This window comes from Hyla sarda, chromosome 2, assembly GCF_029499605.1.
Source record: "Hyla sarda isolate aHylSar1 chromosome 2, aHylSar1.hap1, whole genome shotgun sequence".
NCBI lineage: Eukaryota > Metazoa > Chordata > Amphibia > Anura > Hylidae > Hyla > Hyla sarda.
Window position 1 is genome coordinate 56,927,566 of NC_079190.1, and position 26,732 is coordinate 56,954,297.

Below are 26,732 nucleotides of genomic sequence, written 5' to 3' on the forward strand. Positions count from 1 at the left end.
GAAAGGGACAAGGTAAGTACCGTTGTCATCAGTGTCACCTGCACCAACAGGTTAGTGCAGGTGACACTGGTGACAGATTTCCTTTAATTCTGGGTAGGGGCACAATTTTCCTGGGTTTGGCACTGAGGCTGCTGCATGCGGAATCTGTCCAGAATTTATGAATTTGGGAAAAGTATGCACAGGAGCAGGGACACCTGTCCTTGTTCCTTGCAATGCATGCTTTGCTGACAGCATACCGTGCTAACTAAAAAAAACCTGGCTACATCTGTATGTTTATGTTATTTGAGTGGTGAATGATAATATTATTTGGGTAGACTATAGTACACCATAAGATGGTTATCAGTAGAATTGCACAGGTCGCCAGCAGGCCGAAGGTCTGCTCTGGCTATAATCATAGGGGGTCATGTCCTAAAGTCAAAATCAGTCTTTATTGAATGCCTGTTGTGATGCACAGTGTGCGCCGCATATATTACCATGTATTCGCCGGTGCAGATGCCTTTTCTGCACTGGCAAATCTAAGGGGCAGAGAGTGCACACTTTAATCCTGGCATCTTTGTGTGTGAAGGAGTTGAAAAGTTGCACATATTTTCGCACATATTTTCGCACAGCTCATGCCAGTCAGGACCTGGTATAACAGCGAGCGTACTGCTGGTGTGGGCTGTGCTTGGCTTTATCATTCCGTGCGTGGCGCAGGGAATAATAAATTAGAACAACCAGTGGGGGAGGTAATCAAAAAGTCTAATAACAAAAAACGGTTTTGGTTTCCTATAGCAACCAATCACAGCTCAGAGCCTGTTACAACATATAAGCTGAGCTGTAAGTGGTTGCTATGGGCAACAGAGGCAGGTTTTCTTTTTTTTTTATATTCGACATTCTTTGATTATCTTCCCCACCATATATCTAAAATGATGTATAAATATATAGAATGCTAAAAATAATAAATGAATAACTGTACATAACATTGAATAACAATAACCTTGCTTCATCTTCTTTAATTATTTAACACAGCGTTCTATTATGCTTTAGATTCTCAGTCTGTTCTGTTTCCAATTACGACATTACTCGGTATCCCTTTAATCCCCCCGTGCTCATGGTTGGACATGGGCTGAACCAGTCTTTATTCCTTTGTGTGATGTATTATTCATTATCGTTGGAGAATAATGGAACGATCATTTGAATAACAAAGACCTCCAGACTCCTTCCACGAACTTAAAAGATAAAACATGGATTTTGGTTATTATTAGTGACACATTTTACCAGTAATAGCCCTAATAACTGCTTGAGATACATTTTCTGCTCTATCGTGTTTTACAGCTGAATTTGTTGAAAAGATTCCTTTAAAAGGACATCACAGGGAAACATCTATTATTTTATCAATATCTGCTTTATGGAGCTGTTCCCATTGTACTGTATAAAGGCTCCTAAACTCCAGACTCAATTTACCAGAAAATTAGGAGTTAGAAGACAAAATAGCCAAATAATAAAGAAAGAGTAAATGAGGAGAAATCTATGATAGAAATAGTCATGTAAGTCATGCTTGTGAAAAAGCTAATACATAGCCCCCCATGATCGTCTTAATGAATAGGACCGTTCCATTGATGGATAGGCTTAATATGTCTGTTTACTATGTACAAATACATTAAAGCGAATCTCCACCTTTTATTATCATGTTGTTTTAGGTTCAAATGTCTTTGCTGATTCATTTCTTAATATAGCTTTATAGCCATCATAGCTCAGTTTTTATGATACAGAGATATAAAGCCTCACATAGACATTCACTCCTTAACCAGCTATAGATATTACCGTATTTTTCGTCATATAAGACGCACCCAATTATAAAGGATAAAAATCCAGAAAGTAAAGATTCTGAACCAAATACAATGTAAAGTATAGGACAGTGATCTTCAACCTGCGGACCTTCAGATGTTGCTAAACTACAACTCCCAGCATGCCCGGACAGCCGTTGGCTGTCCGGGCATGCTGGGAGTTGTAGTTTTGTAACATCTGGAGGACCGCAGGTTAAAGACCACTGGTATAGGAGGTAGTACTCACGTGTCCCCGCCGCTCCGGACCCGTCACCGCTGCCCTGGATGTCGCCCTCCATCGCTGTCACCGTGTCCCCGTGGTGTCCCCGTCGCTCCGGAACGTCTCTGCTGCCCGGTATCCTTGCTCTCCGTCACCGCCATCACGTTGCTGCGCATGCCACTCCTACTGGATGACAGGACGGCGTGCACGACGACGTGATGACGACGAAGGATAGCGCCGGCCATGCAGGGGATCCCGGCACGGAGCAGACACCGAGGAGGCAGGTAAGGTCCCTCCCGGTGTCCTGTAAGCTGTTCGGGATGCCGCGATTTCACAGCGGCAGTCCTGAACAGCCCGACTGAGCAGCCGGGTTAGTGTCACTTTTGCTCAAGATGCAGCGGTCAGCTTTGATCGCCGCATCTGAAGGGTTAATACAGGGCATCACCGCGATCAGGGATGTCCTGTATTAGCCGCGGGTCCCGGCCGTTGATGGCCGCAGGGACCGCCGCCATACCCCAGTTTTGGGGAAGAAAAAGTGCGTCTTATACGGCGAAAAATACGGTAAATGTTCTGCAGCCCAAAACTGTGTAAGGCTGCATTTACATCTTGTTTTTGCAATACGGTTGCCGTATCCGGTTTCATTGAAAAAATCGTATCGAACCGTATTGCAAACCGTATATATAGACATTTCATTGTAAACTGTATGCCAACCGTAGCATCAGGTTGTGTACGTTTTGCATCATTTACGGGTTTATATGGTTTTTAACTGTGCACCAAACCATAGTCTACTACGGTTTTGTGTCCCGGTCAAAAACCGTATCCAACCTGTATACGGTTATTTTAAAATGGAGTTCTATGGTAACCGTATTGAACCGTATGTGCGTACGGTTACATCCGGTTTGCACAATACTGTTTTTATTTTTAATTTTTTTTTTGGGGGGGGGGGGAAATTCAATAAAAAAATTACTTTATTTAAAATGTTGACAAACATAAAACCATATCCGTTTTTTTTCAAGGAAAACGTATTAAAACGTATGCAAACGGACATCCGTTTTCAAACGTATACGGTTTAAAAACGTGAGGGGGCATATACGGTTGCATACGTTTCGGTCCAGTTTGGAGACATACGTTTTTGTACAGAAACGGGATACGGCAACCGTATTGCAAAAACGAGATGTGAATGCAGCCTAATCTAGCTATTTTTCCTTTAGATATTTTTATCCCATGCCTTCTCAAGAAAGATATGAAATGAAATCAAAATATATGATATGATTAGTAAATTAGGTCTTTTAAAAAATCTTAACCCTTCTAGTACTTATCAGCTGTTGTATACTAAAGAGGAAGTTCTTTTCTTTTTGAATTTCCTTTCTGTCTGACCACAGTGCTCTCTGCTGACACCTCTGTCTATTTTAGGAACTGTTTAGAGTAGGAGAAAATCCTCATAGGAAACCTATCCTGCTCTGGGCAGTTCCTAAAATGGTGTCAGCAGAGATCACTGTGGTCAGACAGAAAAGAAATTCAAAAAGAAAAGAACTTCCTCTGGAGCATTCAGCAGCTGATAAGTACTGGAAGGATTAAGATTTTGTAATAAAAGTAATTTACAAATCTGTTTCACTTTCTGACACCAGTTGATTTAAAAAAAAAAAAAATGTTTTCCAGTGGAGTGCCCCTTTAACCACTTAAGGACTCAGGGCTTACCTGTATGCCCTGAGTCCGCTCCCTTTCTATAACGCGGGGCCATCGTGTGGCCCCACGTCATAGCAGGTCAGGCCCAGCCTTTAACAACGGCCGGGACCCGTGGCTAATAGCCATGCTATTAACCCTTTAGACACAGCGTTCAAAGTTGATCGCGGCGTCTAAAGTCAAAGTAAATTACTGCCGGTTAGCTCAGTGGGCTGTTCGGGACCACCATTGCGAAATCGAGGAGGGTCCTTCCCTGCCTCCTGTGTGTCTGATAGCCGAATGACTGCTCAGTGCCTGAGATCCAGGCATGAGCAGTCAAGCGGCAGAATCATTGATCAATGTTATCCTATGGGATAACAATGATCAATGTAAGAGATCAGTGTGTGCAGTGTTATAGCCCCCTATGGGAGCTATAACATTGCAAAAAAAAGTGGAAAAAAAAGTGAATAAAGATCATTTAACCCATTCCCTAATAAAAGTTTGAATCACCCCCTTTTCCCATTTAAAAAAAAAAACAGTGTAAATAAAAATAAATATGTGGCATGTGGAAATGTCCAAACTATAAAAATATATCGTGAATTAAACCGCATGGTCAATGGCGTACGTGCAAAAAAATTCCAAAGTCCAAAATAGCATATTTTTGGTCACTTTTTACATCATGAAAAAATGAATAAAAAGCCATCAAAAAGTCCAAATAATACAAAATGGTACCGCTAAAAACTTCAGATCATGGCGCAAAACATGAGCCCTCATGCCACTCCATACGTGGAAAAAAAAAGTTATAGGGGTCAGAATATGACAATTTTAAACGTATACATTTTCGTGCATGTAGTTATGATTTTTTTTTTTCCAGAAGTACAACAAAATCAAACCTATATAAGTAGGGTATCATTTTAATCGTATAGATTTAAAAAAAAAAAAAGTTTTCCACCGGAGTACCTCTTTAAAGTATACCCGACAGACCCAACAACATTTTTTTTTTAATATATCACTCAGTACCTAATCCTGACCATGTGCATTTTTGTGTGTCTAGCACCTTTATTTATTTTTTGAATACACTTTTAATTTAGCTCACTAGTCTGAATTCCTCTCAAAGGGAGGGGGCGTGGCCTCACTGTGCAGTTCTCCACCCCCTCCCTCTGTATGCGGTCTGCTCACATCTCCCCTAGCATTAGCAAAACTACAACTCCCAGCTTGTCCTCACTGACAGTAGCGGGACATAAGCTGACAGTGGGAGGATTTTTCCTCTAGCTGTGACCCCTGCACTCACAGCTGTCAATCAAGGAAGTGTGTCCATGATGTAGGTGATGACGCATGGACACAGCAGGACTAGTATGTGACCAAGCAGCCGGTGGGGGGCAGTTGTTTGACTGGCTTTTTCAGTATGAAATACTGAAAATTTTCTAATGAAAGCAATTGCAAAACATATTGGTTTTATACTGTCTTTACTGAGCTGAATCACCGACCACAGCTGAAAAGTGTGTCAGTTGTGTATGGGTCTGACACCTTTCTGCGGGCTGAACAGGGGAACGTTGGTTTGAGGAACATTGTAAAGAGTTGGTGTTGGATTAGAGTCTGGATGCTGAGAACCCCATCAGTCCCTCTGTTGAGAACTTTTTCTTTGTGCAGGCTTCATAGACTTTTTATACAATCCGTCACATGCATCATGGAGACAACAGGGTGAGAAGGTGCTTATCTGAGCACTTCTTCCTGTTTGTTCTACTGTATCAGGTCCAGGTTAGGGACCCCCTTAGCTACAAAATCCAAAAAGAACAGTGGCACACTAAGTGTACAAAAGAAAAGGTGGTATATTCAAAAAATGTGTAAGGCGCCATTTCAGCTGGCTCACCGATGACCGACGTCTTTTTGAATAAACCACCTTTTCTTTTGTACACTTGGTGTGCCACTGTTCTTTTTAAATTATTTATATATACACAGTACAGACCAAAAGTTTGGACACACCTTCTCATTCAAAGAGTTTTCTTTATTTTCATGACAATGAAAATTGTAGATTCACACTGAAGGCATCAAAACTATGAATTGACACATGTGGAATTATAGACATAACAAAAAAGTGTGTGTAACACTCACATTTCTGAAGACAGGAACTCCGGTGTATGTGGATCCGCTGGACCTGTGTGACAGATGACTCGGACCGTGCCAGGGAGCGGAGTCTAAGGTGCCGCTGGTCTTCACCAGAGCCTGCCGCAAAGCAGGATGGCAATTGCAGCTGCAGGCGACACCCAGGTAGCAACCCCCAGCAACGGCTCAACCACAAAGGCGGCTGAGGAGATGCAAAGCACAGAAGGGATGAGACAACTCTTAGTCAGGATAGCTGTAGGTCAGGGCAAGTGGCACAGTAGCGTAGTCGGGACGTAGCAGAAGTTCAGTAGGCAGACAGCAGAGAAGCAAGGTCAAGGTCACAAGAGCAGGAGATCTGGTACACAGCAAGGCAATACAAAGGAACGCTTTCTCTAGGGCACAAGGAAACAAAGATCCGGCAGAGAACTGAGGAGGGTGGAGGAATTTATCAACAAGACACAGGTGGTTACACTAATGAGCGTACTGGCCCTTTAAATCTTAAAGCTCCAGCGCGCGCACACCCTAAGGGACGGGGACACACGTGCCGGAGCAGAGTGGCGGAAGCAGAGGAAGGGGAAACACCCGGAGAGTGACGGACTGGGGCTCGCATGTGGGTGTGTCCCGCAATGCGTGTCCTAGCCCCGTCGGCAGCAGGAGGTAAGGGGACCATGCGCTCACGGCCAGCGTGTGAGGCAGGAGCGCATAGCGTAACAATGTGAAACAACAGAAAATATGTCATATTCTAGGTTCTTCAAAGTAGCCACCTTTTTGCTTTGATTACTGCTTTGCACACTCTTGGCATTCTCTTGATAAGCTTCAAGAGGTAGTCACATGAAATGGTCTTCCAACAGTCTTGAAGTAGTTCCCAGAGATGCTTAGCACTTGTTGGCCCTTTTGCCTTCATTGGGTTCAGGTCTGGTGACTGTGGAGGCCAGGTCATCTGGCGCAGCACCCCATCCCTCTCCTTCTTGGTTAAATAGCCCTTACACAGCCTGGAGGTGTATTTGTGGTCATTGTCCTGTTGAAAAATAAATGATGGTCCAACTAAATGCAAACCGGATGGAATGGCATGCCGCTGCAAGATACTGTGGTAGACATACTGGTTCAGTATGCCTTCAATTTTTAATAAATCCCCAACAGGGTAACCAGCAAAGCACCCCCACACCATCACACCTCCTCCTCCATGCTTCACGGTGGGAAACAGGCATGTAGAGTCCATCCGTTCACCTTTTCTGCGTCGCACAAAGACACGGTGGTTGGAACCAAAGATTTCAAATTTGGACTCATCAGACCAAAGCACAGATTTCCACTGGTCTAATGCCCATTCCTTGTGTTCTTTAGCCCAAACAAGTCTCTTCTGCTTGTTGCCTGTCCTTAGCAGTGGTTTCCTAGCAGATATTCTACCATGAAGGCCTGATTCACACAGTCTCCTCTAAACAGTTGTTCTAGAGATGTGTCTGCTGCTAGAACTCTGTGTGACATTGACCTGGTCTCTAATCTGAGCTGCTGTTAACCTGCGATTTCTGAGGCTGGTGACTCGGATGAACTTATCCTCCGCAGCAGAGGTGACTCTTGGTCTTCCTTCCCTGGGGCGGTCCGCATGCGAGCCAGTTTCTTTGTAGCTCTTGATGGTTTTTGTGACTGCACTTGGGGACACTTTCCACCTAGAATATGACATATTTTCAGTTGTTTCACACTTTTTTTGATATGTCTATAATTCCACATGTGTTAGTTCATAGTTTTGATGCCTTCTGTGTGAATCTACAATTTTCATAGTCATGAAAATGAAGAAAACTCTTTGAATGAGAAGGTGTGTCCAAACTTTTGGTCTGTACTGTATATATATCTCAAACATTCTATAACTGTATGGTGCAATCCCAGCTCTGCAGTTGATGAAATGTACATCTGTATATTATTAGAGCAAATGTTCTGCTTTATTTTTATGGCTGTGCTTGATGCCACAGTAACAGGAAATTCACTATAGCTTTTGTCTAGGCAGCCAGCACTGGTGTCTTCAAACTTCATCTGAATTCACACCTGTGTTGTCAATGGCATTCTTCTGTTCAGTCTTAAGAGCAGAAAAATGCAATGCTGTATGGTATTGGAGGGTGTGAGGTGCAGGGCAGATGTTGTTACCCTAGGGGCAGATAGCATTAACCCCTTGTATTCGTGACACCAGGGCTTGGTTTAGCTTTATAACCACCTGAAGGTATACTGCTGAATCCTGGGCTAGGCACGGGGGCAATGAAGACACCGACACCAAGTTACAGACAACGGTAGCTTTACTGAGGCTAGACAGCTGGTAAAGTCTATACAGTTCAGCCAGGGACCAAGGAGGTGACCAGTGACACAGAGACCTCACAGGCTTTCTGGGACTTGTAGTTAGACGGGAGAATTTAGCGCAGGCCACGCTGGGTAGATGACTTGGCTTAACTGACTTGTGACAGGACGGTGACTTTAGCTTACGTGTATTTGACTTGTGGCGGCAGGACTTGACTTGAGGCCTCCACTGCTCCGGACACACACACTGGGTACGACTGCACCGGACCTCAGCACAAAGAGTTCTAAGCTCCAAGAGAGGAAAGAGAAGCTAGCTCCACCCAAGGCTTATATGGGGGAGACTAGCAGGGAGCCCATAGGTCACTCTTGGGGTCAGCTGGTCACTGGTACCTCCTGGGTAACAATCACATGGTATAACTAGTTAAAGGTACAATACACAGCATAATGCATAACATATTTACAATGCGGGAGACAATGCAGTGGGCCCTTGGGACACGAAGGGACACTGCCTAACAGGGCAGGGAAGGTACGGGGTAACACCATCCCGTACTGGGTCACCCGAGCTGGATCTGTCACACAATTGACACCAATGAAACCAGATGGACCCCATTGACCTATAATACTAGGTTCTGTTGTAGTGTCCAAATACAATGGAAATTGCACTGGAGGCTGAATGGGATCAGGCATCTGTGGGATGTGCTAGAAAAACAAATCTCATCCACAAATGGGTTACCTTGCAAGGACTAAAATGATCTGCTGCTAACATCCTTTACTTGGCGCATGTACTCTAGTTATGGATTGGCACTGTTTTCACTAGCAGATTATCGAATCCCATGGCTTCAAGTACTACCTCTATGCTGACGGCACTAAAATCTTCCTCCCTGATCTGGATGTTACCTCTCTTCTATCCAGGATCCCAGAGTGTTCCTCAGTTATATCTTCCTTCTCCCGTTTTCTAAAACTTAACATGGAGAAAACAGAATTCATTATCTCTTCCCTATAAATGACAGTCAATGGTGCTACTCTGTCCCTAGTCCTCCCACAAGTCAACTGCCTTGGGGTCACCTTCGATTCTGCTCCATCCTTCAAACCCCACATCCAGACTCTTACCATCTCCTGCTGCCTTTACCTCAAAAACAATCCTTGAATCTGCTCCTTTCTAAACTTTGACAACACTAAGCTACTGGTCCATGTCCTCAGCATCGCCTGCTTCAACTACTGCAACATCCTACTCTGTGACCTTCCTTCAAGCACTCTTCCCCCCCCCCACCTAATATATCCCATTGCCCAACAAATCAGTTTAAACTGTTAACTATGATATGCAAGGCCATCCACGACCTGTCCCCTCTAAACTTCTCTGACCTGATCTTTTGCTACAAGATACTCTTTATGCAATCTCTGATCCTCTCAAGACCTCCATCTGTGCTTTCCCCTCATCTGCACTTCACACAACTATCTCCAAGGTTTTCCCATGCTTCTCTCATACACTGAAACTTACTAACCCAACATATCAGACTCTAACCCAAAAGAAACATGAAACCCATCTATTCAAGAAAGTGTACAACAGTACAACCTCTCCTGCCACTGTGTGCCCCTATGGTTGCTTTCATAACTTCTCCCAGATGACCAGCTGTCTCCCTCACCTACTGCCCCCCCTTGTAGATTGTTGGAAGTCCTCATGGGCAGGGCCCTCTCTCTTTCTATATTAGTCTGTCATTTACCGTTTCAGGTCCATTGTACCTATGTTTATGATATATGTATAACATAAGGAACTGAAAGTCAGCACTGGATCAGTCTGTTGTGCAAGTGGTCAACCGGACTGCCAATCCAGGTGCAATAGAAAAGAAAGAAAAGGCCACAGCACTAAACAGGAGACTCCAGTATCTTGCGCAAAAAGAGCTTTTAAAATGTATTGGTTCCCAGAAAAAAATTGCGACATTTCAGCTACATGTTAGCCTTTGTCATGGCTATGATAAATGCTTCATAAAGGCTAACATGTAGCTGAAACGTTGCATGTTTTTTCTGGGAACAAATACATTTTAAAAGCTCTTTTTTGATAGCAGAGTCTCCTGCTTAGTGCTATGGCCTTTTCCTTCTTTAGTATTATGTATATGTTATCATATGGACAGTAACCCGCAACTAAAAAATTTCTTGAAAATGCATACATCCTATGGCAATATTGTTAAGTTTTCCTTAAAGGGGTACTCCGCCCCTAAACATCTTATCCCCTATCCAAAGGATAGGGGATAAGATGTCAGATCACCGGGGTCCCGCCGCTGGGGACCCCCCACAATATAGCAAGCAGCACCCACCTATAGGTGGGTGCTAAATGCTATATTGCGGCGATCTGACATCTTATCCCCTATCCTTTGGATAGAGGATAAAATGTCTAGGGGCGGAGTACCCCTTTAAAGGGGCACTCCGCCGAGAAATATCTTATCCCCTATCCAAAGGATAGAGGATAAGATGTCTGACCACTGGGGACCACGCGATCTCCGGGCCAGCAGAGGTGCCCTCCGGAACACGAAAGCTTGGAGTTTCCGTGTTCGTGACATCACACCCAGGGCCGTTTGAAGGAATTTGGGGTCCCAAGCAAAATGGACATGGAGGCCCCCCCCCCCCCCTTTGATGTTCACGCACGTCACGCTCTAGGGCCGGCGTCAGGATATAGTAACGCCGGCCCTTGAATTCTGGGAGCGCAACGTGAGCGAACGTCGATACGATGCACATTAGGTGCAGTAGAGTTCCCCCCGCATTAGGTTGGCAGTGTTCCCCACATTAGGCAGGCAGTGTTCCCCCTTAGTAGGCAGGCAGTGTTCCCCCCACATTAGGCAGGCAGTGTTCCCCCCACATTAGGTGCAGCAGTGTTCCCTACCCATACCCCCTGTCCACCCCCCCAGGGCCATTTTTTTTGGTGGGGGTCTGACTGCTGAGACCCCCACCGATCACCTCGGTTGAAGTGGTTCTCCAGCTGTTGGAAAACTAAAACTTCCATCATGTCTGGAGAGCCTCTGGCAATGGGAGTTGAAGTTTTGTAACAGCTGGAGAGACACAGATTGGACACAGTTTTACCCATCATCACTGCAGAACTTACAAGTGACTACAGCTCTGATGGGACAGTCAGGAGAATACACAATGATATCAGTGACCTGAGTGACGTCTTCTGCCTTGAGTGACATCTTCTCTGTTATATTTTCTTCATCGGGTCCAGAGACCAGGTCTTCCCCCAGCTCCATCTTCTCTGCAGAGTCTTATATCCAGACATCATTGGCTCCTCACTGTCAGCAGATCCTCATCCTCTGCATGAAGACAGTAATCATTATAACCTTGCCAGAAAGTGAACCCTAAATATAATCCTGCCCCACATTTTACCCTGAATATAATACTGCTATACACTGTACCCACTAAATATAATCCTGCCACACAATGTACCCTGAACATAATACTGCTATACACTGTACCCTGAATATAATACTGCCACACACTGTACCAACTAAAATTAATACTGCGAATTCGGGTAGAAAAACAGACATGGTGCACATCTACAATCTTGTATAATGATCTGATTGCTTCTCAGCATAATATCAAAAACTAACAGGTTGTTAGTATACATTTTTGATCAAAAAGTACAAGCCCACTCGCCACATCAAGGCCACCTATTTAGAGTGGGTCCCTAACGTCCCTAGCATAAAATGGCGCAGCACCAGGCGGCCCATAGACTGGTTTGAGTGGCATTGGGGCCGCTCTGCCGGTGGGTCGTTCTCCATCTTCTCTGCAGAGTCTTATATCCAGACATCATTGGCTCCTCACTGTCAGCAGATCCTCATCCTCTGCATGAAGACAGTAATCATTATAACCTTGCCAGAAAGTGAACCCTAAATATAATCCTGCCCCACATTTTACCCTGAATATAATACTGCTATACACTGTACCCACTAAATATAATCCTGCCACACAATGTACCCTGAACATAATACTGCTATACACTGTACCCTGAATATAATACTGCCACACACTGTACCAACTAAAATTAATACTGCGAATTCGGGTAGAAAAACAGACATGGTGCACATCTACAATCTTGTATAATGATCTGATTGCTTCTCAGCATAATATCAAAAACTAACAGGTAGTTAGTATACATTTTTGATCAAAAAGTACAAGCCCACTCGCCACATCAAGGCCACCTATTTAGAGTGGGTCCCTAACGTCCCTAGCATAAAATGGCGCAGCACCAGGCGGCCCATAGACTGGTTTGAGTGGCATTGGGGCCGCTCTGCCGGTGGGTCGTTCCCCCCTGTGGGCATTGGTGTCGCGGCGGTGGTGGTCGCCGCCCGTTGCTGCGCCATTTTATGCTAGGCACGTTAGGGACCCGCTCTGGATAGGTGGCCTTGACGTGGCGAGTGGGCTTGTACTTTTTGATCAAAAATGTATACTAACAACCTGTTAGTTTTTGATATTATGCTGAGAAGCAATCAGATCATTATACAAGATTGTAGATGTGCACCATGTCTGTTTTTCTACCCGAATTTAAAATTAATACTGCCACACACTGTACCCTAAATATAATACTGCCACACACTGTACCAACTAAATATAATACTGCCCCACACTGTACCCTGAATATAATACTGCCCCACACTGTACCCTGAATATAATACTGCCCCACACTGTACCCTGAATATAATACTGCCACACACTGTACCCTGAATATAATACTGCCCCACACTGTACCCTGAATATAATACTGCTATACACTTAACCCACTAAATATAATCCTGCCACACACTGTACCCTGAACATAATACTGTTACACACTGTACCCTGAATATAAAACTGCTATACACTGTACCCTGAATATAATACTGCTACACACTGTACCCACTAAATATAATCCTGCTCCACACTGTACCCTGAATATAATACTGCCACACACTGTACCCTGAATATAATACTGCCATACACTGTACCCTGAATATGATACTGCCATACACTGTACCCTGAATATGATACTGCTATACACTGTACCCACTAAATATAATACTGCCCCACACTGTACCCTGAATATAATACTGCCACACACTGTACCCTGAATATAATACTGCTATTCACTGTACCCACTAAATAAAATACTGCCCCACACTGTTCCCCAAATAAAATACTGCCCCACACTGTACCCTGAATATAATACTGCCATACACTGTACCCTGAATAAAATACTACTATACTCAGGGGGGGTGATGGGGGGGGGGGCTAATGAGGAGAGGTGCAGGGGGGGCACCTCTCATGACCCCCATAACACCCCTCCCTGCACCTCTTATCACCCCATAACACCCCTACTGCACCTCTTATCACCCCCATAACACCCCTACTACACCTCTTATCACCCCCATAACACCCCCCTGCACCTCTTATCACCCCCATAACACCCCCCCTGCACCTCTTATCACCCCCATAACACCCCCCCTGCACCTCTTATCACCCTCATAACACCCTCCCTGCACCTCTTATCACCCTCATAACACCCTCCCTGCACCTCTTATCACCCTCATAACACCCCCCCTGCACCTCTCATCACCCCCATAACACCCCCCCTGCACCTCTCATCACCCCCATAACACCCCCCCTGCACCTCTCATCACCCCCATAACACCCCCCCTGCACCTCTTATCACCCCCATAACCACCCCCCCCCACACACACACACACACACCTCTCATCACCAATGTAGTCCCCTAACCACCATACAATCCCCCGTCACTGCATGAGGAGGATGCTGGAGGTTCGCGTAGGGACGTAAGCAAGGACAGGTCAGGTGATTGGAGTGGACGTGCGTGCCTACGCGGGGCACGTGACGTCTCTACTCCCATCAGCCCCTGACCTGTCCGGTGCCGGCCCTGCGCTTTGTTTCTTAAGGGGCCCGCGCCCTACAAAGGTAATTTAATTGAAATGTGTGGGCCCCCCGAAGTGCCCTGTCGCTACTGGATGTGCACCGGCTCTGCTTAGGGCCCCCAGCCAGCTCGGGGCCCCAAGCAATTGCTTGGTTTGCCGGTCCAGTAGTGACGGGCCTGGTCACACCATGCCCCTCTATTCATGTCTATGGGAGGAGGCGTAGACATGAATGGAGGGGGCGTGGCAGCTGTAGTTGCCAGTCATCCGACATGGAGCAGAGTTTGCTCAGTGCACGGATGACTGGGGTGCCATGCCAGAGATTGCAGGGTTTCCCATCGGCGGGACCCCCGCGATCAGACACCTTATCCTCTATCCTTTGGATAGGGGATAAGATGTTTTTCGGCGGAGTACCTCTTTAATGTATTTGCAACTTTTATTTACTTTATAAAAAAATAAATAAATAAATAAATAAAATGATGTCAGAAGAGGCATCTTGATTGAGCTGATATGATAGATCATATGTTGTTCATAGATGAATCTATATGAATAAATGATGAATGTGTCATATTTAAATGCTAGAATTAGCTGGGAGTGTATCAGGAGCACCGAGTGTAGCCAGTTAGCGGTCTAGAGATAAATGTGCTTGTCATTTTACAGCAGTTTCCATAGAATTGTTCTCATTCCAGACCCGGTGATTTCCCAGAATTCATGAATTATAGAGGATGGTGCTGTGTCACCTCTCACACACTACAGGGGGTCCATCTCAGCAAAGAAGGAACGTCTTGTAAGTCAAGCCGGCGTGCTTTGTTATGTGCTTATGGCTGACGACACTAAGTCCCATATTTTTTTTGCCTACAGAATAAAGACACATTCAAAGCAAAAATGTTCTTAAAAATGTGGAACATAAATATTCATGGACCTAGAGAAATCATCTGTGGAGAATCTTCATACCTTGTTCTCAAAACCTTTTTTGTTCCGGAAGGTAATAGAGTCTTTGCTCTGTTCACATTTAGAGACTTGACAGGGTTTAAGCTACATTGTATAACATATGAAATAAAACAGCTTTATTTTAAAGGAGCAGGAAAACTTCCTGCAGATTTTGTACTGAAGCTAAAAGCGATTGAAAAAGAAAATGAAAAAATAGATTTTTAAAGTGTTGTCTGGGCACATATTTTTATATTTGGCTGTGGGAACTTTAAAGAAGCACTCTGGGAACAAAGTTGCTAATAAAGTGCACTGTATGCTATTAGTAGAGAGTAATGTAGGGGTTTTGTGTATGCTTTGTGTTTACCTGTTCTAGCTAATGTGGCAGACTTTGTTTTTCAGCCATACTGATTACTATTTCCCCACTGAAATGATTTCCTAATGCTCCATACATTTTCAATGAATTATCTGGCTTTGTAGAAAGAGGAGGTGGAGTCTCATCACAAATCTCATCTAAATAAGCTGCTAGTGCTGGAGTTCACCCAGGTGAGCTGATTAGACTCATAAGTGTTCAGGGTCAGTTCACACTGTGTCCAGTTTTGATACATTGTCTTATATCCTTATTGCCATGAAGCTAAAGTGATTTGACCTACAAGTCTTTATTTTATTTTATTTTTCACAGATTCTTTCTGTGGTTTATATGCAATTTTCCAAAATTGCAGTAAAAATGACAACATGATTTGCACAGTTGCAGGAAAATTGCACAAATACATGTGAACACAGCCTCAGGAGAGGAATATAACTACTCTATATCCTGATCTCATACAGATAGTATACAGATAGAACTTGGGGGAGGGGCAGGAAGGGGTCTATGAACAGCCAGAAGAAATTTGATGGGTGATGATGTCTACCTGTAGTTCACAGGAAGTCAGCTGACCCAGGACAGACGACTTCCACTGTTACTTTCTGTGAGTCAAGTTGGTGATCACATGACACAATGGATGCAGCTGTGCTGGAATAAAACAGATGGTGCTGTAGGACTAGTGATGATGAGTGTGCACAAAAACAAAACAAAGCCTGGTCTGCTTCTTTGAACCTAAAAATTATTTAACATCCACCTGCCCTGATCCACCACAACTCCTGTTCTGGCCTCTTCCAGTCCCTGTTTGTCACCAACGCTTCCTGGTTCAGGTGACTTGTTGTCCCTGCACGAACTCCCCCACTAAGCCAATGACTAACTGAGGTGGCACAAAGCTGAGGTCAGAGATTGGCTGAACTGGAAACTGTGACCAGAAAGCAGCACTCCTGGACAAAGCCCCCATGGCGAAACACGACAGAGGTGTGGTAGGTGACTGGGGAACGGGGGGGGGGGGGGGGTCTCTGTATATCTGTTTACATGCCAGTCTTGGACCGCTTTTTCTGCCTCCCAGCTATGTCTCTCATTGTTGCTATCTCTCATTGTGCTTGGCACTGCTTTAGGAGACCATTCATATGTACTCATATGTATTTATTTGTCACAGTGCACTTCTCTTGCATTTTTTGCACGATAGCACTTATCTTTATTTCTACCTAGTCCTGCCATATACATCTGTGTGGGACTACTGTATTATTGTTTTTGTTTTGTATATCTGGCCAGGACTTCTTATTAGTGCTACATAGCTGTCACGATGCCAGCTGGCAGGAGGTGGATCCTCTGTGCCAGAGAGGGATTGGCGTGGACCGTGCTAGTGGACCGGTTCTAAGTCACTACTGGTTTTCACCAGAGCCCGCCGCAAAGCGGGATGGTCTTGCTGCGGCGGTAGTGACCAGGTCGTATCCACTAGCAACGGCTCAACCTCTCTGACTGCTGAAGATAGGCGCGGTACAAGGGAGTAGACAGAAGCAAGGTCGGACGTAGCAGAAGGTCGGGGCAGGCAGCAAGGATCGTAGTCAGGGGCAACGGCAGGAGGTCTGGAACACAGGCTAGGAACACACAAGGAAACGCTTTCACTGGCACAATGGCAACAAGATCCGGCGAGGGAGTGCAGGGGAAGTGAGGTATACATAGGGAGTGCACAGGTGAACACACTAATTAGAACCACTTGCGCCAATCAGCGGCGCAGTGGCCCTTTAAATCGCAGAGACCCGGCGCGCGAGCGCCCTAGGGAGCGGGGCCGCGCGCGCCGGGACAGGACCGACGGAGAGCGAGTCAGGTACGGGAGCCGGGGTGCGCATCGCGAGCGGGCGCCACCCGCATCGCGAATCGCATCCCGGCTGGAGGCGGTATCGCAGCGCACCGGGTCAGTGGATCTGACCGGAGCGCTGCAGGAGCGAGAGTGTAGCGAGCGCTCCGGGGAGGAGCGGGGACCCGGAGCGCTCGGCGTAACAGTACCCCCCCCCCTTGGGTCTCCCCCTCTTCTTAGAGCCTGAGAACCTGAGGAGCAGACTTTTGTCTAGGATATTGTCCTCAGGTTCCCAGGATCTCTCTTCAGGACCACAACCCTCCCAATCGACCAAAAAAAAAGTTTTCCCTCTGACCTTCTTGGAGGCCAGTATCTCCTTTACGGAGAAGATGTCCGAGGAGCCGGAAACAGGAGTGGGAGAAACAAGTTTGGGAGAGAAACGGTTGATGATGAGTGGTTTAAGAAGAGAAACGTGAAAGGCATTAGGAATACGAAGAGAAGGGGGAAGAAGAAGTTTGTAAGAGACAGGATTAATCTGGCACAAAATTTTGAAAGGACCAAGATAGCGTGGTCCCAATTTGTAGCTAGGGACACGGAAGCGGACATATTTAGCGGAGAGCCATACCTTGTCTCCAGGAGAAAAAATGGGGGAGCTCTTCTTTTCTTATCAGCAAACTTCTTCATGCGTGATGAAGCCTGTAAGAGAGAATTTTGGGTCTCTTTCCATATGGTGGAAAGATCACGAGATATTTCATCCACAGCGGGCAAACCAGAGGGCAAGGGAGTAGGGAGGGGGGGAAGAGGGTGACGGCCGTACACCACAAAAAATGGGGATTTGGAGGAAGATTCAGAGACTCTGAAGTTATACGAGAATTCGGCCCATGGTAGAAGATCTGCCCAGTCATCCTGGCGGGAGGAAACAAAATGCCGTAAATAATCACCCAGGACCTGGTTAATTCTTTCTACTTGCCCATTGGATTGAGGATGATAGGCAGAAGAAAAGTTTAATTTAATCTTGAGTTGTTTACAGAGAGCCCTCCAGAATTTTGACACGAATTGGACGCCTCTGTCCGAGACGATCTGCGTGGGCAACCCGTGAAGACGAAAAATGTGTACAAAAAATTGTTTTGCCAACTGAGGCGCTGAAGGGAGACCAGGAAGAGGGATGAAATGTGCCATCTTGGAGAATCGATCAACGACCACCCAAACAACAGTGTTGCCACGGGATGGGGGTAAGTCTGTAATAAAGTCCATACCAATCAGAGACCAAGGCTGTTCGGGGACAGGCAGAGGATGAAGAAGACCAGCGGGCTTCTGGCGAGGAGTCTTATCCCGGGCACAGACAGTGCAGGCTCGCACAAAATCCACAACATCCGTCTCCAGAGTCGGCCACCAATAGAAACGAGAGATGAGTTGCACGGATTTCTTGATGCCCGCATGACCTGCGAGATGGGAGGAGTGACCCCATTTGAGGATTCCGAGGCGTTGGCGTGGAGAGACGAAGGTCTTCCCTGGAGGAGTTTGCCTGATGGAGGCTGGAGAAGTGGAGATCAGGCAGTCAGGAGGAATGATGTGTTGCGGAGAGAGCTCTACTTCCGAGGCATCCGAGGAACGAGAGAGAGCATCGGCCCTAATGTTCTTATCGGCAGGCCGAAAGTGAATTTCAAAATTAAATCGGGCAAAGAACAGAGACCACCTGGCCTGGCGAGGATTCAGCCGTTGGGCAGACTGGAGATAGGAGAGGTTCTTGTGATCGGTGTAAATGATAACTGGAAATTTTGATCCCTCCAGCAGATGCCTCCATTCCTCAAGTGCTAATTTAATGGCTAGTAGCTCTCGATCCCCGATGGAGTAGTTCCTCTCCGCCGGAGAGAAGGTCCTAGAAAAAAAACCACAAGTAACAGCATGCCCGGAAGGATTTTTTTGTAGAAGGACCGCTCCAGCTCCTACTGAGGAGGCATCAACCTCCAATAGGAAGGGTTTAGATGGGTCAGGTCTGGAGAGCACGGGAGCCGAAGAAAAGGCAGACTTGAGCTGTTTAAAGGCGTCTTCCGCTTGAGGAGGCCATGACTTAGGATTGGCATTCTTTTTGGTTAAAGCCACGATAGGAGCCACAATGGTAGAAAAATGTGGAATAAATTGTCTGTAATAATTGGCGAACCCCAAAAAACGTTGGATAGCACGGAGTCCGGAGGGGCGTGGCCAATCTAACACGGCAGAGAGTTTGTCTGGATCCATTTGTAGTCCCTGGCCAGAGACCAAGTATCCTAGGAAAGGAAGAGATTGACATTCAAACAGACATTTCTCCATTTTGGCATAAAGTTGATTGTTACGAAGTCTCTGAAGAACCATACGGACATGCTGGCGGTGTTCTTCTAGGTTGGCAGAAAAAATCAGGATATCGTCCAGATACACAACAACACAGGAATATAAGAGATCACGAAAAATTTCATTAACAAAGTCTTGGAAGACGGCAGGGGCGTTGCACAGGCCAAAGGGCATGACCAGATACTCAAAGTGTCCATCTCTAGTGTTAAATGCCGTTTTCCATTCATCCCCCTCTCTGATGCGGATGAGATTATAAGCACCTCTTAAGTCCAGTTTGGTAAAGATGTGGGCACCTTGGAGGCGATCAAAGAGTTCAGAGATGAGAGGTAGGGGGTAGCGGTTCTTTACCGTGATTTTATTAAGACCGCGGTAGTCAATGCAAGGACGTAGGGAGCCATCTTTTTTGGACACAAAGAAAAATCCGGCTCCGGCAGGAGAGGAGGATTTGCGGATAAAGCCCTTTTTTAAATTTTCCTGGATGTACTCAGACATAGCAAGAGTCTCTGGGGCAGAGAGAGGATAAATTCTGCCCCGGGGTGGAGTAGTGCCCGGGAGGAGGTCAATAGGACAGTCATAAGGCCTGTGAGGAGGTAGAGTCTCAGCTTGTTTTTTGCAAAAAACATCCGCAAAGTCCATATAGGCCTTAGGGAGACCGGTTACAGGGGGAACCACAGGGTCACGGCAAGGAGAACTGGGAACCGGTTTAAGGCAGTCCTTGAAACAAGAGGAACCCCAACTCTTGATCTCCCCAGTGGACCAATCCAGGGTTGGGGAATGGTGTTGAAGCCAGGGTAGTCCGAGGAGAATTTCGGAAGTGCAATTGGGGAGGACCAAAAACTCAATTTTCTCGTGATGAGGTCCGATGCACATTAGGAGGGGCTCCGTGCGGAAACGTATGGTACAGTCCAATCTTTCATTGTTAACACAATTGATGTAGAGGGGTCTGGCGAGACTGGTCACCGGGATGTTGAACTTGTTGATGAGAGAGGCCAAAATAAAATTTCCTGCAGATCCGGAATCCAAGAAGGCCATAGTAGAGAAGGAGAAGGTAGAGGCAGATATCCGCACAGGCACAGTAAGACGTGGAGAAGCAGAGTTGACATCAAGGACTGTCTCACCTTTGTGCGGAGTCAGCGTACGTCTTTCCAGGCGGGGAGGACGGATAGGACAATCCTTCAGGAAGTGTTCGGTACCGGCACAGTACAGGCAGAGATTCTCCATGCGGCTTCGTGTCCTCTCTTGAGGTGTCAGCCGAGACCGGTCGACCTGCATAGCCTCCACGGCGGAAGGCACAGGAACGGATTGCAGGGGACCAGAGGAGAGAGGAGCCGGGGAGAAAAAACGCCTCGTGCGAACAAAGTCCATATCCTGGCGGAGCTCCTGACGCCTTTCGGAAAAACGCATGTCAATGCGAGTGGCTAGATGAATGAGTTCATGTAGGTTAGCAGGGATTTCTCGTGCGGCCAGAACATCTTTAATGTTGCGGGATAGGCCTTTTTTAAAGGTCGCGCAGAGGGCCTCATTATTCCAGGATAGTTCAGAAGCAAGAGTACGGAATTGTACGGCATACTCGCCAACGGAAAAATTACCCTGGACCAGGTTCAACAGGGCAGTCTCAGCAGAAGAGGCTCGGGCAGGTTCCTCAAAGACACTTCGAATTTCCGAGAAGAAGGAGTGTACAAAGGCAGTGACGGGGTCATTGCGGTCCCAGAGCGGTGTGGCCCATGACAGAGCTTTTCCAGACAGAAGGCTGACTACGAAAGCCACCTTAGACCTTTCAGTAGGAAACTGGTCCGACATCATCTCCAAGTGCAGGGAACATTGAGAAAGAAAGCCACGGCAAAATTTAGAGTCCCCATCAAATTTATCCGGCAAGGATAGTCGTAGGCCCGAAGCGGCCACTCGCTGCGGAGGAGGTGCAGGAGCTGGCGGAGGAGATGATTGCTGAAGCTGTGGTAGTAGCTGCTGTAGCATCACGGTCAGTTGAGACAGCTGGTGGCCTTGTTGCGCTATCTGTTGTGACTGCTGGGCGACCACCGTGGTGAGGTCGGCGACAACTGGCAGAGGGACTTCAGCGGGATCCATGGCCGGATCTACTGTCACGATGCCGGCTGGCAGGAGGTGGATCCTCTGTGCCAGAGAGGGATTGGCGTGGACCGTGCTAGTGGACCGGTTCTAAGTCACTACTGGTTTTCACCAGAGTCCGCCGCAAAGCGGGATGGTCTTGCTGCGGCGGTAGTGACCAGGTCGTATCCACTAGCAATGGCTCAACCTCTCTGACTGCTGAAGATAGGCGCGGTACAAGGGAGTAGACAGAAGCAAGGTCGGACGTAGCAGAAGGTCGGGGCAGGCAGCAAGGATCGTAGTCACGGGCAACGGCAGGAGGTCTGGAACACAGGCTAGGAACACACAAGGAAACGCTTTCACTGGCACAATGGCAACAAGATCCGGCGAGGGAGTGCAGGGGAAGTGAGGTATACATAGGGAGTGCACAGGTGAACACACTAATTAGAACCACTTGCGCCAATCAGCGGCGCAGTGGCCCTTTAAATCGCAGAGACCCGGCGCGCGCGCGCCCTAGGGAGCGGGGCCGCGCGCGCCGGGACAGGACCGACGGAGAGCGAGTCAGGTACGGGAGCCGGGGTGCGCATCGCGAGCGGGCGCCACCCGCATCGCGAATCGCATCCCGGCTGGAGGCGGTATCGCAGCGCACCGGGTCAGTGGATCTGACCGGAGCGCTGCAGGAGCGAGAGTGTAGCGAGCGCTCCGGGGAGGAGCGGGGACCCGGAGCGCTCGGCGTAACAATAGCCATTATCATATTTGGCTCTGTACCCCTCCTTTCCCTAGTCCCCACCTTTTTCTGTGTCCATGCCTCTTGCTTTTAACCTATTTTTTTGTATTATTGTCATAATAAAGATTACCTATTTTTATATTTGGTCTGTTCTTGAGTGGTCTTTACGGTTGATAGGTTATTTAATTCAGAAAGTAGCAGTGATGAACAGGGACCAGGAGGCACACTATAGGTTGGGTCACCAGCAGATCTGTTATGTGTGACTCTACCCTTAGGCTAGATTTCTGGCATTTTTTTTTTATACTGCCAGTGCAGTCATTGAGTATAAGTATAAGCCCTTCCTTTATATTTCCCATTCCTTTTTAATACATTTCTGGCTTTGGCGCAGTGGCAGCTTAAGAAAAAAATGCCATAAAAAGCCGATGTAGAAACCTAACCTTAAACTAGCTTCTAGCAAACCACACAAAAAGTTAAAGCAATCATTTGTACAATAATGATGTTCCACCGCTAGATAAAATACATCAGTTTTTTTTCCCTCTTTTAAATAGATATGGATATCTGTCATTTATATTGTACAATTTCTAGGTCTATTTGCTGCTTCTGTCTCTTCTACATTGTAATTAAAGTTATTCGATCATTACAAAAGCATTTCCACAAAAGACTTCTACTGCACCAACACATCCAGTCTTCCAGTGTCGGCAAAGATGGGATTGTTTCTTTAATTCCCTCAGCACGCTGTGCGCTGTCTGATCAATATGTAAGTAGTAATTGTTTGCTCTTCAAAAGGGAAAAAGTAGGACACTTTGGCCTCGTGATATCAGGCTGTGATGAATGACATGTACTGAAAAATATAGTGTGGAAGGAGCGATCCTGCCTTACAATGAAGCAGGCTTCTACTGGTATTTGCTTCACAGTGGAATCACCAGATCTAAGTCACCTTTATACCAGGGCAGAGGACTGTGGTTGCACCCAAAGGGACTGATGGTCAATGCCCATCCTGCTGTGTCACTGTGGGTGTGTGGGAGGTCAAGCCCTGCCCTGCCACTATGCCACAAATGGGGTGCACCAGTCACAGTATGGATGCTGCACTGCATCCTCTTGGACGCTATGCTGTGACCGTGCCATGTTCATCACCCAATACTCACCTGGAGTATGGTCCCAAGACATAGTGGGGGTTATTTATGAATAATGGTCTTGGCTAGATCATTTTTGTGGTTTGTCTAGAAACGTTTTTTTTTGTTTTGTTTTATGGCAGTGCTGCTTTAAATTTATCATATTGTCGCAGTGACCATGATAAATTTCGTGCAGATCTGCACCCAGATCATTTTCTACTCCGCTTTCAGATCATGTCTATCTTGCTTCTAAGGCCAGGATTCCCCTTTTTTTTTTTTTTTTTTAAACGCCAGAAAAAACGCCAGTGCAATTCCCTGCGTCTGACTTTTTTTTGGGGGCGTTTTTGCATTTGAGTGGAAATTGTATTTTTGGCCCCTCTGGTGTTTTCTTCAAAATGTGTTGAGTACAAAAAAAAAAAGGATGCAGTAGGGACGGAAAAAATTTATTTAACAACATTTTTATTTTTTATAACAAAATTTTTATTAACTGTTAATAAAGTTTGTTTAACTTTTTTTTTCTTAATTTTTTTTTTCATTTTTTAGGTAGTACTACTACTCCCAGCATGTAACAGACTGATGTACAGAGCTCTGTATGTCAATTAAATAGAAGCTGGGAGGTAAGGGTAAGCAAGAAGGTTATCTAGGCTGTGGCACTTTGAAAATAGTTCGGCACACCTCCTTGACACTTGGATGAGAAATAAAAAGGCAAATTTATAAGTTTTGCCACCGCCATCAGTATACTCTAAGGGCCCATTCACACTACACATTTTCTAAGTGGATTACGTTTGGAAAATACAGTGAAGCAGCCTCCCATTGTTCCTAATGGGATTCTGCTGTACCACTCATACTACAATATTTATGTTCCTCTGCGGAATTTCTGGACCACAGATTCTGCCAAAAGAATGAACATGCTCATTTTTTTTTTTTTAGAAGAATTTGCTCTGAAAAGGCAGTGACAGGGGGTGCAGCAGGAGGGAGGGTGTCAAGAAGTACAGCAGGAGGGAGGGTGTCAAGAAGTACAGCAGGAGGGAGGGTGTGAAGAAGTACAGCAGGAGGGAGGGTAATGGGAGTGTGACAGGAGGTGTAGCAGGTGGGAGGGTATCAGGAGGTGCAGCAGGAGGGATGATAATGGGAGGGTAAAGGAAGGTGAAGCAGGAGGGAGAGTGACTGGAGATGCAGCAGGATGGAAGGTGACAGGAGGTGCAGCAGCAGAAAGGGTGACAGGAGGTACAGCAGGAGGGAGGGTAACAGGGCTGACAGGAGGTGCAGCAGGAGGGTGGGTGACAGAAAGTGTAACAGGATGGAGGGTGACGGTAGTGACAGGAGATGTAGCAGCAGAGAAGGTGACAGGAGGTGCAGCAGGAGCGCCCCAGCACAGAGCAGCATCCTTCTCGACAGAGGTGGCTCAGCACTAGATAAAAGGGGATACATCAGCCGCTGGGTGTATCTAATTGTTACTGCCACCGTCAGTGCTTGGGCTGACAAACACCTAGAATTTATCAAGCCCAGGCTAAGAGACATTTGCATGTTAGAAAGTGGAATAATGCCTCATACAAACAAATATATTCTCATGAACAAATCGTTTTAAAAATTGTGCAGCAAGACGAGCTGAGCAATGTGTAAACTCCAACAAATGAGAAAACAGAAGGCCCTGAAAACATCTTGTGAAAGAAAAATGTGAATAGCGAAACAACAAATGGCCGGTCTACAAGACCAACTTAGCTTCTTACTTTATACATCATGTATCTGAACGGAGTGATTCGCCGAAGTACAAGTATAGAAAGTAAAAATATTCATAAATTTAAGGACTTGCATGCCTACTTCTCATTGGTTTGTAAGTTTAACTACCAGTAGATGGCGATATAAGGGAAAAGGGACGACATGACTGTACAGCTGCTTCATAAAGTGCTGTGTAATTATGACTACACCATTCACCAAGTGCAAACACACAACAAAAACAGAACAAACCTAAAGTAAAAGTGATACAGTCCCACAAAATGGTCTGCATTTACAGTCAATGTCCCATCCATATGTAGATTGTGCTCACAGGATTCCTCTTAATAAACCATAGGGGTGCGCAGCCTATTGCACCCAAAAGCAGAAACGTGTGTGTACAGTATATATATATATATATATATATATATATATATATATATATATATATTGGAAACCAGGTTTTAGGAAGCCCATATGCCATAAATACACATCAATATAGACAAACATTTCAATACATATTAAAACATATTTTTTAATAGAATAAGCATTCAGCATATACACTATGGGGGAGATTTATCAAAACCTGTCCAAAGGAAAAGTTGCTGAGTTGCTCATAGCAACCAAGAAGATCGCTTCTTTCATTTTTGAAAAGGCCTCTGTAAAATGAAAGAAGCGATCTGATTGGTTGCTATGGGGAACTCAGCAACTTTTCCTGTAGACAGGTTTTGATAAATCTCCCTCAATCACTTAAAATGTGTAACACCTAAAGGGGTACTCTGACCCTAAACATCTTATCACCTATCCAAAGGAGAGGGGATAAGATGTCTGATCACGGGGGTCCCACAGCTGGGGACCCCTGGGATCCTGGCAGTAGCACCCCAGACATCCGGTGCACGGAACAAACTTGCCTCGTGCTTGATGACTGTATAGGGGATGAGATGTCTAAGGGCTGAGTACCCCTTTAACCCCTTGCCTCAAAATGCTGTTTATGAACGGCGCAGCTGCACGACAGGGGTAATGAAGGGAACTGTGCAGACAGAGGGAAGTTTCTTACCTCCTTCCCTGCCAACCAATCGGTGGTCCAGTGCTGCAGCCAGCCATTGCAGGCTGTAGGAATCGAGCACTGATAACACTGATCAATGCTCCCCTATGGAGCAGCATTGATCAGTGTATGCAATCTGAAAATTTCATGTAATAGTCTCCTATGGAGACAAAAAAATGTTGAATAAAATGTTAACAAAAAGTTAAAGGATAACTACAGCATGGAAAAATCAAAAAATAACTTCCTCTCATATGATAGATAAATCGCTCACCTATCGGATAAACTTTCTGTAATGAAAATCGGTCTAGCCGTTCTTCTGTAATCGCTGCCGAAAGTGCCTGTGACATCATGAATATGGCCACCATGTCCCATGATTCCCTGCTTTAGCTTCCAGTAATATCTTCACCCCCCCTGCGCTTGCTCACGCCCTTCTATTTACTATGTACGCCCACAGCTAACACATCTACAACTAACCACACCTAGTACAGTTACCTCACACCCCATGTGACTGTAATCATCCAATAAATTGTGGCACTGCAGCATAATGACACTACAGGAAGAGGAAAGTAAACAAGACGTCTGTGAGCTCGCTCCGTGGACCGCCACTATGGGAAAAAATGAATCTAATCTCCCGTTCTCACTTCTCCCCCTTCTCCTTTGTGTGCACCTGCATCTTTTATCCATTCCTCATCCCTC

At 45.9% G+C, this 26,732-nt stretch overlaps 1 long non-coding RNA gene across 1 annotated transcript; it reads right to left on the minus strand.

Annotated features, from left to right (window-relative positions):
- Nucleotides 1–890: 890 nt before the first annotated feature.
- LOC130358514 (uncharacterized) lies at nucleotides 891–26,387 on the minus strand. Its single transcript, XR_008889548.1, has 4 exons — nucleotides 26,308–26,387; nucleotides 11,220–11,369; nucleotides 8,968–9,031; nucleotides 891–1,208 (listed from the first exon to the last, which is right to left on the minus strand). It is a non-coding gene; the product is annotated as an uncharacterized LOC130358514 (long non-coding RNA).
- Between the last annotated feature and the right edge of the window lie 345 nt (nucleotides 26,388–26,732).